At 35.8% G+C, this 25,062-nt stretch overlaps 1 long non-coding RNA gene across 3 annotated transcripts in view; it reads left to right on the top strand.

Moving 5' to 3' along the window:
- The window catches only part of LOC135268339 (uncharacterized), a 627,138-nt gene that overhangs the window by 77,955 nt on the left and 524,121 nt on the right, over nt 1-25,062 (top strand). The window lies entirely within an intron of this gene.

The raw sequence follows: 25,062 nt of genomic DNA, 5'->3' as shown, positions 1-25,062 counted from the left end.
TGTCCAATGCAAAATGTCCAATGCCCCAAAAATATTGAAGGCTGGGCATGGTGGCTTACACCTATAATTTCAGCACTTTGAGGGGCTGAGGTGGGAGGATCACTTGAGCACAGGAGTTCAAGTCCAGCCTGTCTCTACAAAAACAAAAACAAAAACAAAAAACATAATTAGTAGATAATCCCAGCAAGTTGGAAGCTAAAGCAAGAGGATTGCTTAAGCCCAGGAGGCTTAAGTGAGCCATGATTGTACCACTGAACTCTAGCCTGGGTAATAGAGTGAGACTGTATCTCAAAAGAATTAAAAAAGGAGGGTATAAAAAAATTCTCTGACCTAATAATTTTATCATCTTGTCATTTAGATAATAGAAAAATAATTTCAGATTTTATTAAGAAAATATTATCTACTTTTTTGAAAAATTATTAGTGATATCATTCAACAGAATGAGAGATAAAGCACAAAAGTATCAAACATTTTTCCACTAAAATCAGTTAGAGAAAAATTAAAAGTATTTTTATTGTTATTAGACAATTAAAGTTTCAAAAATTTATTCTTGAAAGAAAATACATATTATGTGAAATTAAGAATTCAATAATAATTTAATATAAGCATAATCTATATCAGATATTAAGTTAACAAAATCTATATCAAAATTAAGGTACTGAAAAATGTAGTTGGAAACTATATAATAAAGGAATCAAAATATGAAAAACTAACTTATATAGATGAGACCTTAATAAAATTTTTCACTTGGAACTGGCATTTAAATAAATATGTCTTCAAAAGCTTTTGTAAAAAGAAATATTAGGATAAAAAGGTAAGTAAAATACTTTCGATGATTTGAGTAGGACATAAAGTGGGGTGAACAGAGGCAAGCAAATTGAAAATGAATTTGGTAGAGGTGAGCAGAGGCCATCTCATAAAGGACAATGCTAGCCACATTACTGTGTTTAAACTCTAATGGTGCAAATTTTGTTTAAGAAACTTGAAGTAAGAATAGATACAGTGTGACAAGAGCATTGAAGTAATCCAGTTGAAAAATGATGGTGGCCTGGACTAGGACATTGGCAATGGTGATGGAAAGAAGTGGAAGGTTTTGCAAGATAGAAGAAGATTAAAGTAGATATGCTTGTCAATTGATTGGCTTGCAAGGTTGAGGTAGATAGAAGAATTGGGGTTTCTGATTTGGTATCAGTGAATGATAGGGCCATTTACTGAGATTGGTGGTTGGTGGGGAATGAAAACTGAAGTCTGGGCTGAAGATACAGACATGTATCACTACATATACATTCAATTGTTCTACAACTAGTAAACAAACACTTGTGTTTGTTAGATACCCTGCTTGACTCTGGGAAGACCATGTTAAGTAGGAAAGACATAATTCATGTTACTGCAGAATTTATGATTTAGCTCAGAGCTTAAGAAAAATCTGAATGTGACGATTACTTTTGCAGAATTATCAGGAGTGCTTGTTAAAATACTAAATTTGGCCCCACCTTTGACTATGAGACAAAGATAATTTTCCAGTTGATTCTTACACACGTTAAGATTTGAAATCCACTAATTTATATAACTGAAACCTTTCATTCATGACATCACCCAAGGGAGGTAAAGAGAAGGAAAACACCACCAGTGTTTATCAGAAGTCCAGAGGAAGAGCAGTTTATAAAAGACACTGAAAATTGATGGCCAGATATTAAAGAAGAAAACCAGAGTTTGTGTTGTGTTGGAAGACTAGAGAAAGGAACCATTAATGTAGGAAAGTTTACCGAATATTAAAACTGCTACCAAAGAGTCAGTAAGATGAGATCTAAAATATACTGACTGAATTTTGTGACTCCAGTGAGAGCAAGTTGAGCAATTTTGAAGTGGTAGGTGAGGAAGCTAATATCGTGCCAAGAGCCAGCAATGCATCCATGAAATCCGTGAGGAAGAAGGTCAAGAGAGAGTAATAATCAGAATCTCAAAGGAGTTTGAGGGAGAATATTTTTTAAAAAGAGAACTGAATACGACATTCTGATAGGAAAAAGAAACTGAAGAAAAAAGAGTGAGAGAAGAGTGTTTTAAAAAATTGCGAGGGGCCTGGCGCGGTGGCTCACGCCTGTAATCCCAGCACTTTGGGAGGCCGAGGCGGGTGGATCATGAGGTCAAGAGATCGAGACCATCCTAGTCAACATGGTGAAACCCCGTCTCTACTAAAAATACAAAAAAAAATAGCTGGGCATGGTGGCGTGTGCCTGTAATCCCAGCTACTCAGGAGGCTGAGGCAGGAGAATTGCCTGAATCCAGGAAGCAGAGGTTGCGGTAAGCCGAGATCGCGCCATTGCACTCCAGCCTGGGTAACAAGAGCGAAACTCTGTCTCCAAAAAAAAAAAAAAAAAAAAAATTGCAGCGAGTCTTGTGGGATAAGACAAAGAATACAGTATCTAATATAGATCTAACGAGATTTAATAAGATCTAATAAAATAAGCAGTAAGAAAGAAAGAAAGAACGTGGTTCTGTTTAGGAGATTAATCTTGAAGAGTATAGTCACCTGTCTCTGTTCATCTTTTTATAAACAGCATCTATTATTATGCCTGGCAGACAGCAGGCCCTTAATCAATACTAATTAAATGAATGAATGATTTGGGAAGTGGTCAGTAGTTCATCTTCAATTTCTCTATAAAATATTAGTTAAAAATCTATGATAAGTAAAGGAGGGGAATGATGGGATCAGAGACTGATCAGAGTAAAGAAGCATTGAAACAGTTTCTGTAGAGAAAATATGAGATGAAAAGGTTGCAGGAGACCATGGAATCTCAGCATCTGTTACACAGAGGTTGATTTTCTCCATCAGCATCCACAAGAGATGAAGACAGCAATTAGATTTGTCCATTTTTTCCAAGGACCTACTTTACAGTTAGGATAGGTCTTTGTTGTCTTCTGCTGCCTCAGAGATTTCTCCATTAAACTCAAGATGCACCCTGTCCTGCAGTACTGTCTTGTCTTGCGTTTGTAATGAATATTCCACCTAGAGACACACCTCACCAAGGTATGTTCTACTTTATAATAATCATGGGCTTATTTTATTCCACCTGTCTTCTTGGTAATGACCCTGTGCTGGGTGACATAAACCTAGTTCTGGTATCCCTGAGGCCCCATTTACTCCATAACAGCTTCCCCAGTGGGACATACCGTCTGAACATGTTCTGTCAGAATCCCAAGTGTCTTTCCAACTTCCCTGTTTGCCATCAATTGACTTAATTTTTTTAACTTTAATTTTATTTATTTATTTATTTATTTAGTTAGTTAGTTAGTTAGTTAGTTAGTTAGTTAGAGACAGGGTCTCATCATGTTGTCCAGGCTGATGTCAAACTCCTGGGCTCAAGTGATCCTCCCATCTTGGCCTTTCCAAGTGCTGAGGTTACAGGTGTGAACCACTGCACCCCACCCATCTGTTGACTTTCAATGAAAGTAAACGCTGGACTCGTGAAATTATTGTATGATTTTTCTTTCTCTTAATGAAGCCTACTTAATCCTAGTTGCATACTGTTTCACCATTCATCCAGAGCACATGCATCAGATCCACAGGGCCAAGTTGCAGCTAGCTTATATAATGCCTTTGTACAAATAAGAAAACAATGCCTCTTCTAAGTAGCTTGATTAGGAAAAAAATCATATTCCTGTGAGCCAATGCAGCACCAGGAAGAATTTGGAAGAACAGATGGTATATTTGTGTTGAGAAAGAGGTACTCAGTCTTTTGGGAAAGAGCAACTACCAGGCAGGCCAGCTACAGTTAGCTGGTGGGAGCAACTACCAGGCAGGCCCAGCTACAGTTAGCTTGTGGGAGCAACTACCAGGCAGGCCAGCTACAGTTAGCTGGTGGAACAGAGGTAGGGCTTGGGCCGCATTGACCACTGTGGCTGGAGCCTGTGGGCAGAGTGAAGGCCCTAATGGTTTAGAAACTGACTCATACAAAGTTTCATTTAGATGAAAGGGTGATGAGGTGACAACTACAATGCATCCACAGAAAAGGTCATTTTCATGCACTCAATTCAGATCATTATTTAAATACAAAGATGAGAATTCTTTTGCTTTCAATTCTATGTCCTTTATAAAAAAAATGATAATGACAACATGGCACTTTTGTAGTCTTATGCCACACATCGCTTCAGTTTTAACCTTGTTTAAATTACTAAACTGAATGTTTTTGTTTATAAACGTGAGAGGAAAGGGAAAAGCCAAAATATTGCACAACTAAAAAAGCCTATTGTTCTGAATAATAAAACTGCCAGAGAAGGTAAATTGTGCTTCAGTGCATGAATTTACTTAAAGAAGATAAAAGACTTTGTTTCCTCAAACTCTCTGATAGAGACACTAAATCAAATCCCAAATCTGAAGTAGCAGATATTAGATGTCAGATGCATGGGTCATTCATTCATCTCCCCCTTTCCTTGCTATAACTCAGCTCAGAACAAGGGAAAAGAAGTCAGCTGTAATTAAGATGCAAAGACTAAATCTCAATCCTCCAGGCGCTGATGGCAAGTGTCTGAGGTAGCAGTCTCTGAAGTATTTGTGCATGACTGAAGAAACTTTATGATGGGGAAAGATTCAAAGGTGGGGGACGGTGGATAAGGTAAAATATCATATGATTTTTTTCCTCATTAATCTCTTATTTTTCCCTCCAGATGCAGGTCCAAAGCCTGTAGGAGAATTTTTAAAAAATATCATGAAAAATGACTCTACTTCCCTTCAACTTTGCTATTTTGGAAATTGGGTCTATAAAGACTAAACAAATATTGTGATGAACCTTTTAGTTACCGTGTTTCAGAGGCTTCCAGGTTAATTAAGCGAAACTCACTAAGGCCTGAATTGATGGGTTTATTTTGGGACTGTCCTAAAATCCAAATCTGTATAATTCCCAAACTGAATGAATCTTATGCTTACATTGTGGCCCCCTCTAAATGGGGAGGAGCAATTTAGGCCCCAAACATGCATTCTTTTTCCAGTGCAATATCAATTCAATTTCAACCATCTGAAAAATTACTCAATTAAAGTCTACTTTCTGCGGTCTTTTCTGCAGAGTAGCAGATAAGGGGCTGGCTGGGCCGACAACATGTATGTGTACAAACCTGCACACTAGAGTAATGATCCTAGGAGTACCTCTGTATTCAGGAACTTTGTGTTGATGATGTTGGATAATCCTTGGGTGTTTGAGGTGTTTTTTTTTTTTTAAATTACATTGTTCATGCATTCATTATATGTTTGCTTAAGGCACACACTAAATTTTAAATATCTGAAATGACTAATTTACGAAATTCATTTTTGAAGCCAGAGTTGTGTGAGGAGTTAAAGCAATTCAATCTTGCATAAAAACATAATGAACACCTGCTTGGTTAAGCAGGGGAACTAGAATGAGTAGGACACAGCCTCCGTCTTGAGAAGTACACACTCCAGTTGGAGGACTGAGAAAAGAATACAAATAATTACCATATAAAGCAGGTGAAGATGAGTTATTCAGGAGTACAAAGGGAAGTGGGTTCAAAGAAGGAGTACTCGTCCATTTGAAACTACAAAACATTTCTACTGAACTTTAAAATTTAAGATTGTCTTGAAAGATGAGTAAAATTTGACAGAATAAAATATTACGCATATAAGGAATCATGTAACAGGCACGGAGAGGAAAAAACTGCACAGCAAATGGTTACTTTTTGGCTAGAGAATGGGGTTCATACACAAGAACATTAGCCATTAAGGCCGGAATGCACTTTAACCTGGGAACAATTAGACTAAATTGGAGTGAAGAAAGAAATAAATGCGAAGGTGGAGGGTGGAGTTGGTTCAGGGAAGAGACTAGAACAATAATTCTAGGAAAGTAAAGAAGAATTTAGCTAAGGTAGTAACAGTGGGGAAAGAAAAGAAGGGATGGATAGGAAAAGCTTTCTGAAGGACTGTTTGCTGGGAACTGTTAACACCTTAGATGGGGTGAATAGGGAGACAAAGAGACCACCGGTGACTGAGAATGAACCTGGTACCAAGAGAATGGTGTTGCCTGAAAACAGAGATAGGAAAGTCAAGAGGAAGAATTGGCTGTGGAGAAAACAACATTTCTGTTGAGATTTAGTTTATTTGAATACTTTGGATAGCCAGGAGTTAAGGAGATATATTTCAGTCATACACGTCCATGTGTCAAAGCCATCATGTTGCAGCTATGGGTATACATTTGGGTGCCATGTGCTTAACGATGAAAGTTTAGATGGGAAGATGTCAGGCATTATGAGAGTGAGGAAAGCAAGGGAAAGAGTAAAGGTCAAAGGGAGTAGCAGGTCATCAAAATGTCAAATCATGCAGACAAATGGGCAGCAAAGCTATTTTTGGTGCTTGGGTGATCACTGGCAACATTAAGGAGAACTTTTCGTCTAATGCTGAGAGTGGGGTCAGAAATAAAAGTCCTAAGTGAGGCAAAAATAATGATTGAGAGACAGAGCTCTCCATCTGGTGTACAGTTTATTTTGTTACTTGAACTGTGATGTGGTGTTAGGGTGGTCAGATTGCATTAGGCTCACCAACCATCCCAGTTTGCCTGGGACAGTCCCATTTTAGCATGAAAAATCTGCATCCCAGGAATCTCCCAAGTTCTAGGCAGGCCGGAATGGTTTGTCACCCTACAATTCATAGGGCAATATGTGGCATTTAGTAGGTTTTCAGTATTTGTTGAGTGAATGAAGAAAAAAAAAGACAGAATAACATCTCTGGGTCTAAGTTCCTTAAGTTTGTAAAATGAGGTTAGAAATATCTGTAGTAGCCAGCATATTTTTTGACAACCAGGTGAAATAATATATATGAATACATTAGAAAAAACCAAACACTATACAAATATACATAAATTTAGGCTTGATTAATTTTTTATTATATGCATCCTATGCGTACTATTATTTGTTGAAATTTTTACTCGTCCTTTTCTGTTCTCCTTGACTAACCTGTCATTGCCAATGATGTGATATTGGCACTGAAGTTAGTAATTAATTTTGTTTATATGGCACCCAACACCCAAGAGCCTCTAGGCACCTAGCCAAGTCCTTTTTTTAAATGTAGTCATTAAATGTAGGAAAAGAGCCAAGCAAATTCCTAAACTGGCAAGTGAAAAAAAGAGCAACTAGTAAATGGGGAAACAAAAGAATTAATAACAAGTATCAATTAAGAGAATTTCTTTCATTATCTAGGGACAAAAACTGCATCCCAAACTTAATAGAAAATAGGTTATATAACGTTAGCCACCTAATCTCCCAACCTCTTGATAAAGGAGTCCCTGAACTATGAATTTTTTAAAATGAAAATTTCCATTTTTTTAAATTGAAAATATAATTAGGCTTTTCACTTAGCAAATTCTCATGTTAAAGTGGGAAGAGACCTTGGAGATCATCTCATTCTATCTTCTTATTTGATATGTACTTTTTGTTGGAATAGCTCTGGGTAATGTTTTATTAACATACTTAGCTCCACTAAGTGAAGGGAAAACTCACCTGTGAATGAAAAACTCTCCAGATTTCAGAGTGTAGACAAAGAATGGATCAGAGTTCTTAACTGGACTCTATAAATCCCTTCATCCATATCTAAGCTCTCTCCTCCTGACTGACGGGACAGGATCCCAATCTCATGGTCCTAGAGTATTTTGACTAAACTCCAAGGGCTGCACTGTAAAGACATTTGATTTCTTTCTTGCTTTATCTTCTTGCCTTTTCACAGTTTCTGATGCTTCTTTTGCTTTTCTCTATTAATAGTTGTACATATTTCTAGAAATGGTAGATGTAATATGACTCAGAGAAATATTATTCAAAGACTTCAAATTTTTTTTGCCCAAGAAATTCAGCAAACTTTAAACTTTTCTTCATACTCTACTCGCCTGTCTTTGAAGATTTCCCTGGGAGACACTATTTTGTGGTGTCCTTTATATTTCAAGTTGATTTTACAGCAACAAAATAGTTTCAAAATTAGGCTTTCTTCACAAATAAGTTATTAGATAATTTGCAGAGAGATTATTTTATGACTCAAAATTCTCTGCCTAATACCACTGTGCTATGCCAACTATCTCTCTCTCTCTCTCTCTATCTCTCTGTGTGTGTGTATATATATATATATATTATATACGCAGTCATTTTTTATCTATATCACATATGTAGTCATTTGTATACCATATATACACATTTGATCTGGACAGGCAAATTGTGAGATGTTTATTCTACATGAACCCTGTTATATAATGTCTGATCCACTGTACTGATCAAATTATCACTCTCATATGTCAATAATTGATACTATTAGCAAGGACATATTGTTTACTATAGTATTTATTTCATCCATGTATAACCTGTCACACAAGTAGATTGTGTTGAATTCTGTTGTAAAGATACTTCTCCTCACTTTCCCTTAAAACTCTTAATTCCTTAGTTTATACAGAGGGGTCTATTGTTGAGAACAGCTTAAAATGTTATTGCTTCCAGGTTACTTCCACTCAAACAAGATGGCAAATATTGAGGGCAACTGTATGGAATTGTATATCAGACCCTGAAAGTGGAAACCCCTGTGTCTTAGGCTAAGAGGGACGGTCCTGGAGTATAAGGAACTCTGATTTGTTCACTTCTGATTTCAACATTTATTAGCTATTTGATGTTAGATAGGTGAACCCTAATTAGCCTTCATTTTCTTATTTACAAAATAGGAACACATATTTTATAAATATAATACAAATAAATAAAAGAGTGATATACAAATGCTATGTATTATTATTACTTCTTTTCCTATAATGCCTTTTTAGATGCCCATTAAATACTTTTCAATAAATGGTGGCATAAATTTTCTAGAGCAGTTCTAATATAGTTATTTGTAATTATTAGATATTTTGGGAGAGATGCATATCTTTAATTTTATTTTTTAGAAGAGTACTGGAAATGCTATTATTCAGAAACAATTTTTTCCTTGATTATCTGGAATAAAACATTTCAAATACACCTCACAAGCCAGGCACAAGACTACCCTGTAATATTGGCTACAGATTTCTGAAGCAAGATTGCATTTCATTCTCAAAACCAGTTTTACGGTTTAATAACATGTTCTCTCTGTTTTTCTTTTGTAAAGAAATCCAGCTTCATTGTTCATATGGTATTTTCTATGGTTTAATTTGTCCTCACTAAAAAACTCCTGTTAAAATTTGATCCCCAATGTGGTGGTGTTGGGAGGTAAAGCCTATTGGCTGGTGCTTGGGTCATGGGGGCAGATCTCTCATGAATGACTTGGTTCGGTTCTCATAGTAATGAGTGAGTTTCTGCTCTGGGAATACTGGATTAGTTCTCACCGGAGTGGGTTGTGGTGAAGTCAGGATACCCCTCAGAATTTGTCTCTTCACATGTGTCTGCTTCCCCTTTGTGACCTTCTTCCACGTCTTGAAACAACACAAAATGCCATCACCAAAAGCTGAGCAGATGCCAGTGTCATGCTTCTTGAACTTCCTAGCCTGCAGAACCATAAGCTAAACAAACTTCTTTTCTTTTTCAACTGCCCAGCCTCAGTCAGGCATAGCAAAAAGAAAACAAACTAAGATAGTATTCTCTTAGCCAAAAGTTGGTCCATAGGTTTTGAATCTTTTCTTTCTTCAAATAAACAAACCAAATAAACAAATAGTTACTTGTAAAATTTTTCTGGTGAAATTTATATTTTTTTCTGCTCTCTTTTTCATTTGGGACAAAATCGTGATTATAAGTGCACTGTCTGGATGCATTTAAGAGAGATTTCTATTTTTGAGCTTCTTAGAAAAATTACCTCTGTTCTTTAGGAATCATTCACAGTGATTTTATTATGTAGAGTTAAAATACACACTTGACTGATTTAGCATTTGATAAAATATAGTACCTAAATAGATTTATGCATTTCTTCTGTATACATATATCCCCCAAAGTCTCTGATATCTTGCCATTTTCTTTTCTCCAAAGTGCTATGAAGGTATTGAAGGTTTACAAATAAATTAACTGTGCATAAGCAAGTTCTCCCTGTTTTAATCCCAGTCCTTGGGCCAAAACTCCTTTAGAATATGGATTGCCCTAGGATCTTTGGTTTTTTACTTTCATATCAAAGACTTATTTCTAAATCTGTATAATAATCATGCTGAGGGAATTACACTGTACTCAGTTCATTGCCCACAGAAAAAAATGAGAACTTAGTTGATTCTCTCTGGCTTTGACTTCATGACTAGAGGTAATCTGAACTAGTACCCAAGCCCAGTCCTAGACCACACATAATGGGCAACATTCTTTCATTTGATCACAGTCTTCTGCCATTCTTTTTAATTTTTTTGAATCATTTTTTGAATGTGGTGGCAGATGGCATGTCTCTCAGTGAAATCAAAGGCATATGGCAAGCTGTTTTCAATAGTGCCATGCCACCTAAGTTGCAGTATTTATATTTCAAGGAAAAAATAATTTAGCTCTGATACCAAGCTTTGGATGTAGTCATAATGAATATATAATTCCCAAACACCATACATTTTGAAATTTCTAAACGATTGTGTGGAAATCCTCTCTTGATGGTAGTGAGCAGACAGTCAAGTTCAGAAATGTAGAAACTGGCTTTTGAATTGATCAGACAAATCTAAGAAAGATACCAAAAAGGATCAATTTTTTTGTTTGTTTTTTTTTGGAAAAAGAAAAGTCATCTTAATAGGTTCTATAGCCTGATAGAGGGTATTCAATTTTCAAAACAATGTTGTCTATTTAGGTTAAGAAAATAATACATTCATTTTACCATTTTCAATTTTTTTCTGTTTGCTCATTAAATTATATATAGATCAAAAGCCAGGAATTGAAACTTCCTTGAGTTATTTGTACACTTCATTAATTCTATTCAAATAATTCATTTCAGAGTGTTAGTTGTTAATTAAAACCAGAATGACAATGGCAACAATTAAAAATCCTAAGAAAATAACTTACATTTAGTATTTTTTCTTATGATGCAATAAACTCATGTCTTCTTAGACTAGATTCAGACTTATTGTTAACTCACATTGTCATATCTCTCTGGAGTCCGCATTTTTTGCATGTAGAAAATCAGCACTATGCAACAGGGACAGCTGCTGTGATAGCAACCCTGTAATTGTTGGAGCTGGACTCCCAGGGGAGTAGGAAAGGAGGGGTGGAGGGAAGAAACAACACCAATACTGAGAGAGACTCCATATTTTATGCATATCTCAACACTTTAAATCTTGGCAGTGCATATGTTTGAGTTTAGTGGTGATATTTACTATTTTATTAAGTGAAAAAAAGACAGTTTTATTTCCTCTGCAGATACATATTTTTTCTATTAATTAAATTATTATTTGCTAACAAGTCTTAGGGCTTTTGTAGAACAAATCTCTTAGCTCAAGCTGTTACATCATGACCAGTTCCCATAAGACAGATTGATAATCATCCTTTTTACTTTCCTTCAAATTTGACAAACCAACTAAAAACTACTAGATATTATAAACACTATCTCTTCTCTTCCTCAGATTTCTAAGAGAATTTTACTATTCTTTTAGAGTTCTATTTTTTTATGAAGTGCCATGCCACGTTATATGCATTTATTTCCTATTAGATACACTATATTTATCTTTTTGCATCACAATTGTGATGCTATCATTCAGAAAAGGCAACTTAATGGAAATTATATGTCAGGTGTCACTTCTCCCAGTACTGCAAGGCTATTTGTCACACCTCCTCCGATTTACTGTTTGTTGTACCATTTTGATATGCTAAGGGGTTTGCAAAAAAAACGCTTTTGCTTATGATGATGTGATTATTACTCTGAAATTTCTTGACTGCTGGAGAAGACCCAGGGTTCTTCTTATACAGCATGATGCCTCTGATGTCTGGTCAATCTCCCCTGCCCATCTTTTGGCAGGTAGAGGATTGAAGTAGTCCTTTTTATCAACTAGAATTACTCGCATTGACATTCTGTCTTGTTATAGTAAATCCTGACGTATAAGCAGCATGTAGTGGTACATTTTAATAACAATATAAAAAATGGCTGTTGGAACCTACTTAATATTTGTATAGCATGGTCTGGAGCCAATAGCTGGGTTAAATTATGGTTCCTTCCTTTGTCAGTTTTTTGATCATAAACAAGTTGCTTGAGCTCTTTGTGCCTCAGTTTTCTCACCTGCAGAATGGAAATACAATACTTTCCTCAAGAGTTATCAAATATTGAATACATTAATACATATAGAGCACTCAGAACATGTCCAGAATATAGTGAACACTTCATGAAATTTAGCTATTTGCTTTTAAAATACAGTGTAGATTAGAAAAATTGAAATCAATGCACATGAAACATTATTGTATTATAAGTGTTTGGCTGTCCCTGTCTGCCATTGGGCAAATCACTTAGCCTCTCTGACCCTTAGATGTTTCATCTGTGTAATGGAGATAATGATAGTTATTTTAGAGTTATTTTTGTGAATATCAGAAACAAAATGTGTTTATTTTTTTACTCCTAGTCCAGTTCCTGGCACAAAGTAGGCACTCAGTAAATGTGTTAGTAGTATCGTAACTCATATTTGCTAGGCTCAATGCTCTAATGCACGGAGAACTGATTTCAGATGAAAAAATGTGTGTAAAAGCATTCTCTATATTTCCATTGAAAGCAAACTTATGAGGAACATATTTAGAAAAATTCAGAAATATGGAGCAACTGATTAAGCTAATGTTGTACCTCTTTATCAATCTGTCCTGGCTGAGCATAGCGAAGATCAAGCCAAATTCCTTAGCTCAAAATTCAAACTGGTGCCAAGGGAGCTATCATCCCTGATGTGGGCTAAGAGCGGTTAATGTTGATTCACATATGGTTTTCTTTTTACTAAATGAGATTATTTCATTGAAACTGCTGTGTTCCCAAGGTCAATGAGAACTTTGCTCTTCTGCAGGTGTGCCTGTTTTTAGAAAGGTAGGATTTAGATGGCTTAAACTAGCTGAATTTCAAACCTTAAATCAAGGAGAGAAAATAGAATTAACTACATGAGAGAAGGAGAGAATAGAATTAACTACAGGAATAAAATGCATGCTCACAATTTTAATGTTAAATGAATTTAAAAGTACAAATATAAAGTTTTATTAACATTGTTCTGGGAATGTTTGTCTAAAAAAACAAAACATAAATAAATGAAATATATCATTATATGTTATCTAACATTATTATGCATCGTCTGGCATGATGTGGGCAGTTGTTCTTATGTGTTATGTTCTGCATTTACATTGACATTTACTTTCCAAGTGCTTACTGGCAGAAAAAGTACCTATTTTGTGCTTTTTTCTGTTTCTGTCCTATTTTTGCTTATGTAACATTTTTCTCTGGAGGAATAAACATGTTTTAAAAAGTATTTTCAGTTGATCATTTTAATAAACAACTTAATTACATTGAGCTAAAATGAGCAAGTCATATAATTTGGTTGAATGTATATAACATTAGTTAAAGCCTTTAATAATTTTGAAATAAGAACTTCAACTTTTGTCATCCCCTCTCCCTCTTAAAAACAACAAAAAAACACAAAGCTATAGAAACATGCATGTAAAAACTGAAGAAAACTCTTTTTCCTTCCTTTCTATATTTTTTCATATTTATTTTTTATTTTTTTAAATAGTGAATCTCAACTGTTTTAGTCTTCTAAATAAGTCCAAGGGTGGCAAGGGGAGGATAATTTTCAAATTTCTCGGAATGTCTATCTAGTGATGATAAAACAGCAAGAATATGAATCAAATACCACACTAAAAGGATATGAAAATAAATTTATAAAATAATTAAATTTTACAAGATATTTATGCTGACATATTGATTCTGGGTTACTTTGTTATGATCTAAAATACCATCACCTCTGAAATATTAGTTCACAGGACTGGATAATGATTGACTTTAGAGTGGCCTTCCTCAAAGTATGGTCTGAAGGTCACTGCGTCAGGATCGCCTGAGCCTCTTGTTGAAAATCTAAATTCTGGGTTTCCATGTATGACCTGTGAGATCTGATTCTCTGGAGTCTGAGCCCCAGAGCCATGTATTTTGTTTGTTTGTTTGTTTTGTTTTTTGAGATGGAGTCTCACTCTGTTGCCCAGGCTAGAGTGCAGTGGCACTATCTTGGCTTACTGCAACCTCCATATCCTGGGTTCAAAAGATTCTACTGCTGTAGTCTCCTCGGTAGGTGGTATTACAAGAGTGGGCCACCATGCCCAGCTGATTTTTTTTTTTTTTTTTTTTTTTTTTGTATTTTTAGTAGAGACAGAGTTTCACCTTGTTAGCCAGGATGGTCTCAATCTCCTGATCTTGTGATCCACCCACCTTGGCCTCCCAAAGTACTGGGATTACAGGTGTGAGCCACCGTGCCCAGTCTGCCATGTATGTTTAAGAGAAGCCCAGATAATTCTTGTGCACACTAAAGTTTGAAAAACAATGGATTCACATCTGTATCCTTACCTTGATTTCCTAAACTAGAACTGAAAGTTATTTGTCAGTCAGGGTGGTGACTTTCAGGCACAGTGGATCTCAATACTGGCTGTGTATTAGAATAATCTAGAAAACTTTCTAAAAACATCTATGCCTATATCTGAAGGGATTAAAAAATACAGCTCTACCTTTTGATATTTGAAAACATTTAGCGATTAAATACAGTGGTTTCTTCTATTCTGTAAGTCCTGGTTTTGTTTTTAACCTATGGCTTAAACAGAGTTTCCACAAGGGTCATATTTTTGAGCATGTGTATTTTCCCAAGTAATGGTGCTGGGTAAAGAGGAGTTGTTCAAATGATACACTTTGCATTATAGAGATTGAACTGGAAAGAAGAGAATAATGGGATAATGAGTTTGGAATGAAGCAATTTTTAAAAAATAGTAGTGTCCTACAGCGGTTTGAACAATATCAAACAAAAGAAAGACAAGTAACTCACTAGGCCGAAGCATGAAAACTGAGAGGATGTGATGAGCTTGAAAGCTGTCCCTCAGCAAAGGTTTATTTCTTCTACAGGGAATTGTGAAAGAGGGTTGTGGTCATTACTGCCAAGACCTGTAGGGGAATTTCAGGTGTCTTGAGTGGGCGGGTACTCTATATCCATCTTATTCAGTTTCTTAGAATAAGAACTCCAATTTATTCTAAAATTGATGATAAGAGAGAAATTACAACTGCCAGTGGACATTAAATAGGTATTCTGACTATTTTATTAAATATTCTTTATGTAATAGTCTACTTTTTAAAATGCTGTTTTTTAATTAAAAAACTAGTATTCTAGTTGGAATGGCCAATTTTAGGAGTTCAAATGAATGTTTTTCTTTGGGGGGTTTTAATTTCAAAAGGTCTTTTTCTGAGTTAACTCAAACATGGCTTTGCCTTTTATTTCTTAATGCTTTGTCTAAATGTAGAAGCTGTTATGAATCCCTAACAAGACAATCTTGTAGATTACAGTTGTCCTTCAACTTTTTTTGAGAGACCTGGCTCTCAAAATTGAGGTTACTTGGAAGATATTGGCTAAATCAGCAGATTTTAACTAGAGTAAGAACTATGATGGCTCTATGTTAATATATTAAAAATAAGAATTGTTGGAGTTAATTAGAAAGAAGGGTAGCTATCTTATGGTAAACTAAGCAAATTTATTTGAGAATGTGGGCAAAGTCTAAATATTTATTCTTAGGTTCAGTGTTAGGATGGTTTACATAGTAATTTTTTGGCTACAGGATTATTTTATTATGATAGCATTTATAAGACTGTCCTGGTGCAAATTGTGAATGGCAAGTAGGGGCTATGATTCAAGTATAAAATAGTAAAAGAAGATAGAATTGTTTCTTTATAGTTATTCAAATATAGTAGAAGAAGAGACATCTGGGGACACATACACAGTCAAAAATCAGTATCATATGAATATAATAAAGTTATACTGGAAGAAGAATAGCTGCAAAATGGCTCTAAGAAACCTTATGAAGAAAAATACTGCAATCCTAATCTCCTTCTATCAACATAGATATCGTGCGAGAATGTGACAATAGTGAACTTAAAATTTTGATACAAGTGGGTAAATTCATTATGTAAAAATGACAGAGTCTAGTTGAGTTATGATTTATGATTAGAATTGCAAAAAAGGAGATTTAAAAAATTTATTTCCATTTTATTATTTATTTTTTTATTGAGATGGAGTCTCGCTCAGTCATCCAGGCTGGAATGCAATGATGCAATCCCGGCTCACTATAACCTTCGCCTCCTGGGTTCAAGTGATCCCTTTGTCTCAGCCTCCCGAGTAGCTGGGATTATAGGCATGCACCACCACACCCAGCTAATTTTCATATTTTTAGTACGGACAGGGATTCACCATGTTGGCCAAGCTGGTCTTGAACTCCTGACCTTAGGTGATCTGACCTTTTGAAATTAAACCCCCCAAAGAAAATCATCATTTAAACTCCTAAAATTGACCATTGCAATGAGAACAGTAGTTTTTTAAATTAAAAAACAGCATTTTAAAAAGTAGATTACTACATAAAGAATATTTAATAAAATAGAATAGGGGTCTATTTAATGTCCACTGGTAGTTGTAAATTCTCTCTTATCATCAATTTTAGAATAAATTCAGGTTCTTATTCTAAGAACCTGAATAAGGTGGATATAGTGTACCTGCCCTCTCAATCCCACTCCAAAGTACTGGGATTACAGGCGTGAGCCACCGTGCTCAGCCCTCTTTTTCAAAAGAAACTGAAACTTCGTAAAAGAAATTTGTCTTCCCAAACACAGCTATAATTGTTATGGCTTGTTTTTCTTCTTTGGGTCTCAATTTGAAAGTCGTTAACATTTGGAAATCTTCCCCTGTGGAAAAGTGAGAATAAGTAATCAGAAATGGATACACTTCTTTTAGGTAATTCAATACTTTTGAATTTTTTGAATTTTTTTGATTCTTCTTATTATTTTTTTTTGTACCTACTTAATGAAGTTCTTGTGAGGAGTGTGTAATACATGAAAAGTGCTTATACCAGTGCCTGCACAGAGCAAATGTGCAGTGGGTACTAGCTGTTATTATTATATATCAAAAATCAAAATGTTAATTTTCTTTTTTTTTTTGAAAGGCATGTACTCACTGACTCCCTGATGCATTCATTCTATGAATCTCTCTTATGACCTGAAATTAGATGTTACAGTTATGTAACTAGTCTGTATACTTAACTTTTTTTTTTTTTTAATTTTTATTTTTCGAGAGAAAGAAAGAAAGAGAAAGAAAAAGAGGGAGAGAGAACAGGATTCTTGCTCTATTACCCAGGCTGGAATGCAATCTAAAAATATGTATTAAAAACCTCTTTTATGCCGATAATTGTGCTTAACAACAGAGACAGGAAGGAATAAGGGAAGAAAATAACAAACAAACAGCCAACCAATATTTCATTTAAGTCTGTGAAATGCTATGGAAATGCTGAAGAGTGATTTACTTCTAATTTTCCAATTATGTGGTCACTTTCAAAATAGGTGTAATGTGATATTGAGAAAAATGTATGTTCTGTGGACCTGGGGTGGAGAATTCTATAAATATTCACTAAGTTTACTTATTCCAGGTCTAAGTTCAAATCATAGATGTCCCTATTAATTTTCTATGTCGTTGATCCGTCGAATATCAACAATGTGGTGTCAAAATCTCCTGCTATTATTGTGCGGGAGTCCAGGTCTCTTTATAAGTCATTAAGAACTTGTCTTATGTATCTAGGTGCTCCTGTATCGGGTGCATATGTATTTATAATCATTAACTCCTGTTGTTGCATTGATCCTTTTACCATTATGTAATGTCCTTCTTTGTTTCTTTTAGTCTTTGTTACTATTAAAGTCTATTTTGTGAGAGACAAAAGTTACAACTCCTGTTTTTTTTTTTCTTTTTTTTTTGCTCTCCATTTAATTGGTGAATCTTCTTCCATCCCTTTGTTTTGAGTCTTTATTTGTCGTTGCTTGTGAAATAGATCTGGATACAGCGTACCAATGGGTTTTGACTTTTTATTCAATTTGCCTGTCTGTGTCTTTGATTGGGGCATTTAATCCATTTAAATTTAGAATTAATATTAATATTTGTGAGTTCAATATTGTCATTTAATGCTAGCTGGCTATTTTGCCCATTAGTCGATGTAGATTCTTCATTATAGAGATACTCTTTACGTTTTGGTAAGTTTTTGGGATGACTGATACTGGTCGTTCCTTTCTGTTTGTAGTGCTTCTTTCAGAAGCTCTTATAAAGCAGGCCTGGTGGTGATGAATTCACTGAGTGCTTGTTCATGAAAAATTTTCTTTTTCCTTCGCTTATAAAGCTTAGTTTAGCGGGATATGAGATTCTGGGTTGAAAATTCTTTTATTTGAGGATATTGAATATTGACCCCCACTCTCTTGTAGTTTGTAGGGTTTCTGGTGAGAGGTCTGCTGTGAGTCTGATAGGCTTCCCTTTATGGGTAACGTGACCTTTCTCTCTAGCTGCCCTTAGAAATTTCTCCTTTATTTCAACCCTAGTGAATCTAGCAATAATGTGTCTTGGAGTTGCTCTACTTGAGAAATATCTTTTAGGTGTTCTCTGGATTAGCTGGAGTTGAGTATTGTCCTGCCTTACTAGATTAGGAAAGTTTCCTGAATGATATCCTGAAGAATATTTTCAAACTTGGATTCATTCTCTTCATGACATTCAGGTATACCTATCCATCGTAAATTAGGTCTTTTCACATAGTCCCATATTTCTTGGAGACTTTGCTCATTCCTTTTTACTCTTTCTTCTCTAATCTTGTCTTCTCGTTTCATTTCATTAAGTTGGTCTTTGACCTCTGATATCCTTTCTTCTGCTTGATCAATTCAACTGTTAAAACCTGTGCATACTTCGCAGCGTTCTCGTATTCTTCAGTTCCATTAATTCACTTATATTCCTCTCTAAATTGTCTATTCTCGTTAGGATTTCTTCAAACCTTTTTTCAAGGTTCTTAGTTTCTTTACATTGGGCTAGAACATGTTCTTTTAAGTCACTAAAGTTCCTTATTATCCACTTTCTGAAGCCTAAGTCTGTTAATGGAATGCACTTGTTCTCAATCAGGTCTTCTTCTCCTGTTGATGAGGAACTGTGATCACCTGTAGAAGGAGAGGCATTCTGATCTTGGGTATTCTCAGCCTTTTTACGCTGGTTTCTTCTCTTCATTGTGAGTTCATCCACCTGTTGTCTTTGTAATTGCCTACTTTCAAATTAGGTCTCTGAGTGGACGTCCAACTTGTTGATTCCCAGTGCCGAAATCTGAGCAACCCACTGCGCCGGCCAAAACAGTGGCATCAAGATTCGTGGTGCTTTTCTGCCCGGGAATCTCCGGTCTGGCTTCCCTCTTGAGTCCCTTCTTCAATCAGGTAAATGGGCAACTCTGCCTTCCTGGAGCTCCAAACATCGATCAGTCCCATTTACTCTGCACCAAGAACCGCCGCTCAGGGGCATGGGCAAAACCGCAACTCTGGCCACAAGAGTCGCCCTGGTGACCCATAGGGCTCCTCCGCTGGGAATCTTCTGGTCCGTGGGTAACAAAAATTCATCTGAAAGTGTGGCGTCCTCTCGTTCTGTGCGCTTTCTCTGGGAGCTACAATCCTGAGCTGCTAGTGATCAGCCATCTTGGATCTCTCTCCTCTCTTGATTCTTATTTTAGTGTGATCTTTATAAAACATGTAAGTCTAAGTGTTCTCTAGTTATTTATTGTGTTCAAGTATTTAATCACTGTATAATTTTATGTAAACTCTATGTGAAGAGTGTTTGATCAATCTGGAGTCTAACATTTTTAGGTTATACATAACTTTTTATTAAAACTTCAAAACAAAAGATCTTGAGTTTTAATAATATACACATAAAACCTTGTCTGTCTCCCCTCCCCTAGGGTTTCCCTTTAGGTATTTCTCATGGCTCCATCTTCTTGGTATAAATGTCATGTGCCTATCTTTTCTCTGCAACAGGTAGTAAAGCTTTGACCAAACTCTATTAAAATAATAATAATAAAATGACAACTAAGTCAAGTCACCCATTTGCACAGAAAAGGGTAAGCTGAGACTTGACTTACACCTGTCAAATAGGAAAGAGTAATCCATTGGAATTTTAACTACATGTCATCTGAATTTGTTGCAGGTGAAAATCAAATAGAAGTGTGGCCCTTTCTCCTCTAATTTTTTTCCTTTAATCTTCACTCCAACACCAGTTGCCTCTGAAGTAAACATTACCATGGAGGAATAGTGCTTGCTTTTTCTTTTTAAAGTAGGAGTTGACATCTGGATGCTTCAAGCTGCCAGGTAGACCCCATGTAGAACCACAGCTGTTCTTTCTGGTAACTGGAGAAATAAAGAGCAAGAAGGAGCTAGGTATCTGAAGTCAGCAAGTGACAATGTACTGCCATCATTTTAATCACAGAGAGCTACTGATTTGTATTATAATTGCAATACAATATTTTTAAAAGTTAATGTTATTTGAGGAAAAATACCTAGTATGTCATTTGTCATAGCCCCAAAGTGACCAAGAAGAGCTGGGCTTTGGCACATAAACCAGGAGAAAGGGAACAAAGATGATTGTCATAGTTTCTGAAGCAGCAATTTAATAGAGAGGTTAATGAAACAAGAAGTAAAAATAAAATACTTTCTCTGGTTAATCCACCATGATGCCACCCATCTCATGATCACTTTTTATCATGAGAGATTTTTATCTGATTTTTTCCAGTTAAATATATTTTTAATTTATAGTTTCATAAAATATAATTTTACTAGTAAATTATAATTGCTTTAGGTTTTACATGTATGTATTTAAATGTTGATGATTATGGATAATTATATTTGGTTATATAAAGAGTCAAAGAAAGTATTTTAAAATAACATTTGACCACTGTATATGGATCAATCATAATATATGCCTATATTTCACTAAACCTCAATATGTTTGTACAGTTAATCTAGGCTAAGATAGCATTACTGTAACAACATGAGCAAACAGATGGGAGATTTAGCAGATTGTCTTAAGGCATTAAATCCTATGTTAATCAATAAGATTACCAGTATGGATTTAGTAGAAGGTTTAGATTCCATGTTCATACAATGGCAAGATATTTTACAGAGGACAACATTTCATATTTTTTAAAACATATATTTGTTATAGTAGAATGTATATATATTAGATTTAGCTGTTAATTGTAAAATATCAAATGAATATCTAATATGTGTTAGAAGGTATCACAAATGCAGAATTGAATGTACTACCAGTTACTTTGTTTACTTATAAATATTTAATTATTTTTAAGAGCCCTCTCTATGCCACACATTGCTCTCAAGAAGCTTACATTCTAGTAAAACATCAAAGAATAAACTATAAATATTTCAGTAGATATTATTAAGAAAACAAAGGATGATGAGAAAAGTGACAAGAATATTGTATTAGATAGAGTGACAGAGAAACCTCTTGGGTAAAGTCAGATGTTCTAAACAAAGATACAATTTAAGACTTTCCCTGAAGATTGGTTTATGTACTTATGTTGGACAAGATATTTCCAAGTCAATTTGAAATAAGAGGTGAAATTCTTATACTAGCAAATTGCTATAAATATTTTCCTATTTGAATGATATTTATTGAGCACATTCTAAGTCCTAAGGACTGTGCTTAGCAGAAGGATTTCAAAGATGAATAAGATAAAATACAATCCCTATCATCAAGAGATTCATGGAGAAACACATAAAAAGGTAATTATAATAAGAAAATGCTAATTACCATGATGGAGCTATAATGCATAGGACACTTAGGTGTAATTTCTACATTTTATCTTGATTACACTATTAACAAGGATATGGTCCCCAATTCTAATTTGTTTTGATGAAAAATTATAGTTCCAATTAATACGATTACATAATCAGGGGGATTGAGTCCAATTCTGGCTTTAATACTGTATTAGACAGGACTTTTTATGTTGCATTAATAAAAACCAAACTCTAGTTTAAATAAAAGAGGAATTTATTAGTTTTTGCTACTGGCAAGTCCAAGGATTTCAAACTAGCTTCAGCCACAGCTGGTTTCAGAGGATGTCATAGGGTTCACTTTCTTTCCATTCCTCTGCTCTGCCTTTCTCAATATTGGCTTTATTGACCAGGAGGCTATGTTTGTGTTGTGACAAAGAAGGCCTTTGGCATCCTAAATATAGGTGACATGTAGCACTCACTATCATTAAAGCAGAAAGATTATTTCTTTCCCAGCATCCACATCTGTTGCCTGACCTCTGGTCCTGCAAGAATCACATAGTATACTCCTAGATCAATCATAGGGCCATCCACATAAATGACCTATCTACCAGAATCCTGCCCAGGGTAGAGCAGACAGTAGGAAAATAGTTCTACTACCCGAAGAAAGGGAAAGAGTACAGTGTTGGCAAAGCCAAACAAATTTTGCTACAGACAGATTGATTCTGTGACCTTGGTCAAGCCATGTCACTTGATAAAGAGTCCCAGTTCATCATCCATTACTCACCAACCTCATAGTGTTAAATTATATAGGATAGGTTGTGTGCCAAGGTTAAACATATAGAGAAAAGTGCCTAATGAATAACTATATTATAATGTTACTTCTGATAAACAAACATGGTTTGCAGCAGATTTTGGGTAGTGGGAACTAAAGTATTAAAAAAGATGAAGGGTGGATCCCTTCCTTGCAAATGAAATGAAGTGACAGGGCCAGCTAGAGTCTTCATGCCTATGTGATCTGCTTCAGTGGTCCCGAATCAGGGAGTGGAAATATATCTTCTTTGGACACAGGAAACCACTTAGTTGAAGGATGTAGCTCTGAATGGAATTTCAACCTAAAAATATGTAAAAACTGCCTTCTTATTGCTACTGCTTAAATATATTAAGATAGTTAACATTTTGGTGAGTTTAAAAAATGCAGATTCTCTCAGTAATATTCTTATTCAATTGAGATGATAATTTAAATGAACCAGTAAATTTAAATATACACTTCTTTGCTAGAATGATATCAAACTATTTTTCATTTTGAATAAAACACAAATGTGGCATTTTTATGTTTCTGTAATTGGCTCTTGGGTAGAATTCTCTCCACTGGTCAAGGCCAGGTATTGCAGCCATGGCCTACTGTAGAGCAAATTTAATTTTTTTCCTGCTTTTGAATTTAATTCTCCTCCTGCTTAGTTCCTACTCTAAACTAAGAATGATATTACATTTTATCTGGCCCTTTTCAGGAAAAGTTGAATGACTTCTTTTTCAAGATAAGCTTTTTCTTTAGAATTTTATTTCCCCCTCTTAGTTTTTCAGTTCCTCTTCCATTCTTGATGAGCAACTCAGTGTATGTCCCCTGTGCTATTGCAGGCAGTTGATTCAAATGGATGCCTCTGAATGGGAAAGAGGAACTTTGCTCTAGGTGTACTTTCTGCACATCTTGTTACTTTTACCACTAACGTGTTTTTTTTTTCAGTGCCTTCAGATAACTTTATGCATGCCTTCTCTCTCCTAGGATCTGATGATAAGTATCTCCATTAGAGTTCTGACTGAATTTTATCCTTTGATTTTCTGCTCCTTATCACTGATGATGTGCACTGGCATTGACTGTGGGCTTTTGACCAACTGTGGACTTCCTCAAATCTACATACCAGGCCCTTTTAGTCAGCTGATTAACTCACAGATCTTCACAGGATATATACAGATCAGGAGATGTAAAGGGGCAGAGCCACTCTGTTGGTTTGTGTTCTTCAATAAGCAGACACAAAATGTTGTATTAGAGGGAAAATGTGGGGAAGGCGGGAGAACTCTCAAATCATGGTGCAGGTCTGACCCCTGTGAAACAGACAGGGAAGGGAGGAAGGCTGAAAGGAAAAGTCATAGGGAGCAGAGTAGTTCTAAGAAAGTTTTGGCAAAGCCTATGTGTAGTCCCTGAGCCAAAGTCACCTGACAGAGGAGTTTGAATCTCTCAAAAATGTAGCTGCCTCAGTATCCCTGCTGTACTCAGTCATTGCCTGGGAGCAGCACATGGGAAGCATGGCCTCAGCCAACTCAGTGCTGGATTAAGAATACAGCAACTGGGTCCCTTGGTCAATTGTGCTCCTCTCAGTTGCAGTACTATAAGGCATATTCCCCTGTCTGCCACAGCCAGATTGGATGATAAGGACAAAACAGGGCATATAGCTAAGGGCTGGGAAAGAAAGCAGGTTGTGGTCACAGAGAAGTAAGTTAGAAAAAGGGAAGAAAACTGGTAGACAGTGTCTTCCATCTGCTACTGCCTTGGATTGATTCTCTCTGAAGAAGTGACTGCTGAGAAAGAAAGAATGGAGCTGTGTTGCCCATCAACATTTACAGAGTTGGGGTAGCCAGGCAAGGCAGGCAGCAAGAGTCTGGCATGGACCAAAAGAAGAAGTGTGGCTAACATGTGTAGGCAAAATATATCTTTCCATCCCATAGCTAGAGAATAGGGCTGGTGAGCAGTCCATTGCCTGTGCTTTGAAGTCTAGGCTTGACTTTTGCAATTTTCTTCTCATAGGTGTTTCCATTTCTAACTTGTCGCTAAGCCATCTGTTCAAGATGCTGCTATTCGAATAATTTTTCCTGACAGCTGCCACAACAACAGGGAGAATGATGAGCATGGCTGAGCTGCAATTCAGGATAGGGGCTCTTTTTCTATAGTTGCCATTAGTGACATGGCAACAGGCAATTTCCAGATCTGGTAAAGGTAGTATAAGTATGATGTCTGATCTCATTAAAAAGAATGTCCTTCAATTGCTAGCGCTTCCATTTGTTCAATTTCCTTCAACATGTTAATTAGGGAAGAAAAAGTGAGAGAAATGCTTCTTAAAATGATGATACATGTGAGATTTTGAACTTCTGCATTTTTTACTTTAAACATCTCTAAGAAAGCTTGACACTGACCTGAACTTTTCAGTATAAAAAGGAATGACTTGATATTCTATCAGTTTTGGCTTTCTAGTTGTGTGTGTGTGTGTGTGTGTGTGTGCGCGCGCGCACGTGTGTGTTTCTCTACTGTCTTTCCCAAGGGACATGCAATTTAGCTGTTGAGCCTACTGTTG

The sequence above is a fragment of the Aotus nancymaae genome, unplaced genomic scaffold (assembly GCF_030222135.1).
Source record: "Aotus nancymaae isolate 86718 unplaced genomic scaffold, 86718_ANA_hifiasm-v0.15.2.pri h1tg000040l, whole genome shotgun sequence".
NCBI lineage: Eukaryota > Metazoa > Chordata > Mammalia > Primates > Aotidae > Aotus > Aotus nancymaae.
This window is presented reverse-complemented; position numbering and strand designations above follow the sequence as displayed.